Source organism: Hydra vulgaris, chromosome 09 (genome assembly GCF_038396675.1).
Source record: "Hydra vulgaris chromosome 09, alternate assembly HydraT2T_AEP".
Taxonomy (NCBI): domain Eukaryota; kingdom Metazoa; phylum Cnidaria; class Hydrozoa; order Anthoathecata; family Hydridae; genus Hydra; species Hydra vulgaris.
This window is the reverse complement of record NC_088928.1, coordinates 44,175,646-44,180,000: the sequence shown is the minus strand read 5'-3', so window position 1 is coordinate 44,180,000 and position 4,355 is coordinate 44,175,646. Positions and strand designations below refer to the sequence as shown.

The 4,355-nt window shown below is 26.2% G+C and overlaps 1 long non-coding RNA gene across 2 annotated transcripts in view; it reads left to right on the top strand.

The window, feature by feature from the left end:
* LOC136084809 (uncharacterized) overlaps positions 1 to 3,340 on the top strand; it is a 4,201-nt gene extending 861 nt beyond the window's left edge. Inside the window, exons 1-4 of one of the 2 annotated variants that reach the window (XR_010640866.1) lie at positions 817 to 1,530; positions 2,043 to 2,341; positions 2,447 to 2,734; positions 2,975 to 3,340. This is a non-coding gene — a long non-coding RNA (uncharacterized LOC136084809). Of the gene's footprint in view, positions 1 to 816; positions 1,531 to 2,042; positions 2,342 to 2,446; positions 2,735 to 2,974 lie in introns of those variants that run through there. The other variant, XR_010640865.1, reaches the window with a different exon arrangement.
* The last annotated feature ends 1,015 nt before the right edge of the window (positions 3,341 to 4,355 follow it).

The window sequence follows — 4,355 nt, the reverse complement described above, 5'->3', positions numbered from 1 at the left end:
GTCTTGACAACTGTCAAAATATGCTTTGTTTGAAAAATAATTCTCCTCTATTCTAATGTACTTCATTTCTTCCCTCAGGCGTTCACTGCTCGTGTGTGACCATTCGGCGAATTTTATATATGTCAGAATTATATATATGCCAAAGTTTTTAAATAAAAAATACTCATTATAAAACCCATTCTCCTAACCGCAGATAAAAACCTAATGTAAAAGTTTTTAAGATTTAAGGCCCTAATGACAGGTTTTGGGGTAGGGGGCCTCGGACGCAGTAGCCACCCAGTTATTTTTCAAATATATCTTAATTGTCTTTTATTCTCTCTAATCACCATATAATCAACGATTGGAAGAAGAACCATGCATTGTAACTTTTTTTTAATATTTTGTTTTATATATGATTAATTAAAAGTTTTTTGATTTACGAAAAAAAAAAAAAAAAAGGCTTAATAACAAGATAATAACAACATATTTACAGAAAATAGTTTGGTCTCATATAGTTTCGAATTAGTCCAGGCTATTAACGCAACCGTAAAGAATAAAGTTATAAAATAAATAAATGAATAAACAAAGAAACCAAACAAAAAATTCATTAAAAAATTTAATAAATGTTGAATTTAATATGAATGATGATAAGAAGAAATACAAAAATAACAATAATAATAATAAAAAGATTAATAATGAGAACAACAGTACTACTAATAATAACAATTATAAAAACTATAATAATGAAAAATTAAAATAAATAAATAAAAGTTAGAAAATACAATCTAAAATTTTAAGTACTCTAAGAAAATAATAAGTCATCATGATAATTGTAAAAATAATTGTTTGTGAAAATCTACTTTAGAGTAACAGTAAAAAGTGAAAATTCTAAATTCTAAAGAAATTCTAAAGAAACACACGCAAACAATAATTTTTTAAGTTAAATTCTGTTGAACAGAAAATAATCGATAACAAAACTCTTGTCAAGAGAATATTTTTTTCAGATCTTTTTCTTATAAATATACTGAATCCATTTTTAAATACATTGGCTTTTTTTGAAAAGTTTGCCATATTTAAATGTTTTTTAAAAAGTTTCATTTTTTATTAATAATACTTAAAAAAAACATAACGAATACAATTGGAAGAAAAGTTTGGAACTTTTCACAATTTAGAACGCAACATCTTTTCTTGTAGTTTTTTATTTTATTTTAGTTCACGTTTACTTAAAATTTTAAAATCAAAGATTTAAAGAAAAAAACTAAAGTTGCGTAAATGAAAACTAAATTTCGATCAAGCAAATTTAGTCTCTATAAACTCCTAAGGGCCTCTACAAAGACCTGTAATTTGACGTCACTGCCCGACGTCAAATTGATGCTTTTAAGAGGATTGATTTTAAAAAAATCATTTGAGGTTTTGCAGTCATTCTGTTGTCATACTTTTAGTAGTAATAGTTTCTGCTGAATCAGCTTGTTTGTAGTAATAAAAGAATTACTACAATGTGGGTTTTTAATATTGTTCATTTAGTTTGCTATTGGTTTGGCATCAATTACAGTAAGTTCCTTTGATTTATTATTTACTAGCCAAAAATGTTCTTTGAAGCAGATATTAGTGTTTATAATATTCTAATACTTTCCAGCAAAACTTTTGTACGAAGAAAGTTTGTATAACCATTTATATATTTTTATATATATATATATATATATATATATATATATATATATATATATGTATATATATATATATATATATGTATATATATAATTTTATTTGCCGTATAGTATTATTTACAATAAGATTTATAATATAATATTGGCATGACTTCAAGAAGATTGTGATGACTTTATCACGAAACCCTTAAATAATAAGAATATATATATATATATATATATATATATATATATATATATATATATATATATATATATATATATATATATATATATATATATATATATATATATACATAAATATATTTATATGACAGCATAGTATAACTGAGCAACTATTGTTCTGCTTCTCGTTGATACGTTAGTATGTTAGTATTATTTGATTATTTATTTTAGCGGTGCAAGGATTCTTCAAGCAAATTGCTTGTATGGGGGAAAATACTATTTTCGACGTTAATGATTTGAATTTAGCATCATTTTTGCGTAAATCAAAGGTTACTTGGACGAAAGATGGGCGCCACTTGTATTCACGCCGGCAGACTCATATCGATGCAAACGGTTCCTTAATTTTGTACAAAGTAAACTTATTTGATAATTCCGCTATCAAATAAGTTAACTTTGTACAAAATTATATAATCTGACGCTACAATCTTCGGAATATACGAAAACGTTTTTGTTTGAACTAATTGTACCAGGTATACAGTTACTTTCGATTTTTATTTTGAATTTAAAAAATCAATTCTAAATTTAAAAAGTTACAAAATTTGCACAATTTATATTACAAAATGAATTTTTTATAGATACCAGTGTAGAACTGCTGACCGAACAAACCATTTATGTTAAAGAAGGCAATAACATCTCTATGGATATAAAAACAAAAGATTACGGGTCATCAAAATGGAGTTTTGTAAATAAACTAAACGAGAAGAAAACGCTAGACCTTGTTAACACTAACGATAAAGATACTCCTAATAAAAAAATTTTCAAAATTAAAAATGTTTCTTTGAATGACGAAGGTCGTTATCAATTTTTATACGAAGTTAATCGGTGCACTTCAGTGATAGATATAGACGTTGTTGTTTTTAATGGTAAGTGTTTCGATATAGGCTTAACAATTAATTATGTTTCTAACCAGTTTTTGAAATAAATAAACCGCGAAAATTATATTGGTTTTAAAAATTTTAAATATGTATAAAAATATATACACTGATATTATACCGCGATGAATTCTTTTTGTAATGTCAGAAGCTAAAGAGGCAGCGTTGCGTTTAGTTATTGATTTTTGTTTTAATTTGTTTTTAATTAATTCAATTTTATTATTCTTAAAGGTCAGTTTTATGATTTTTGGAAGTGCTTACGTTCAAGATATCATCATAATTTTATATTACTATTATCCTTACTTTTGCTCGGATATTGGATACAACGCAGAGAAATTGGCATGCGTGAATACGCCAAAGAATATGAGAACGAACTTAAGAACAGAAAAAGAAAAATAAGTTCGTAACTCTAAATTAAAAAAGTTTTAAATTTTTTTATTTTAGAGTTACGAGTTTTAAATTTTTGAGATAATTCTAAATTTTTATAAATTAATTTTCTACTTTGTAAATATTTTGTACATAAATTTCGTTTTTATTACCTTCTTTATTATCATTTGTAAGAGCTTTTGTATATTAAATATACATTTTCTATATTTATGTAGCCATTTTATTTCTGTTTGAAATTTAAGTTAATTTCACTGCTTTAGAAAAAATTCGAATATTCTTCATTAATATCACAGTATTATTGATTCTTTAATTTTAAAATTTATGTTATTAGACTGTAATCAATTTTTAAGTAACAAGTCAAAAATTAACGGCAAGCAATAGTGTAAACCATCATTATAAATTGCTACAGGCATAGTAGTAATTAACAAAACTTACAACACCAAAATACGAGCAAGTTAGAAAACTCAGAATTTGATTTAAATGTCTCTGACTGGTGCTTAACGATTATTTTGCGATCTCATTTTGTGCGAACTGATCAACTGCCAGCTTTTAAACAAGTTTCCATTATGTAAATATATTTAAACTGGATACAATTGTAATAGCAGACCCGTAGCAACCGGGGGTGGAGGGGCAGCAGGGGCATTTGTAACTACTAGAAAGTACGAACCCGTAAACCGGTCAGGATGATTGGTCTGATTCACACCTCCCATTTATTTTTTAATCGTTTTCAATGTTGCAGAAAATGGTTGAAAGTAATGATCTTAGCTTCATTGGAGATCTAATTTAACGTTTCCTGTCGCGTTGTTCGAGCGTTTTATGCAAATAGCATTACATAGTCGATATTTATAAAAGTTGACTTAAATCTTTTGGCCTATAACATCAAGGCCTTTATTTCCACCCGAGAAGACTTGTGTATATGTACAAATATAAAAATAGTTCTATATAATTTGGGAGAGTCCCTCATTATATACCATTAGAAAACAGACTGTATAGAGGCAAGTTAACACACTAATGTGTGTGTGTGTTTTAATTATAAACTTTCAAACTTGGTTCTTTTCTATTATTTATCTTTATTTTATTTAATAATGCCGCAGAAATTAAAAAATATATCGACCTACCTTAGAGCTGTTAACGTATGCCAACCATGTATTAATTTCAGCATTCATCAGAGTCATATTTTACTAAGGCGGAAAATATCTAACGAAAAGTATCCGGAATATTTTTT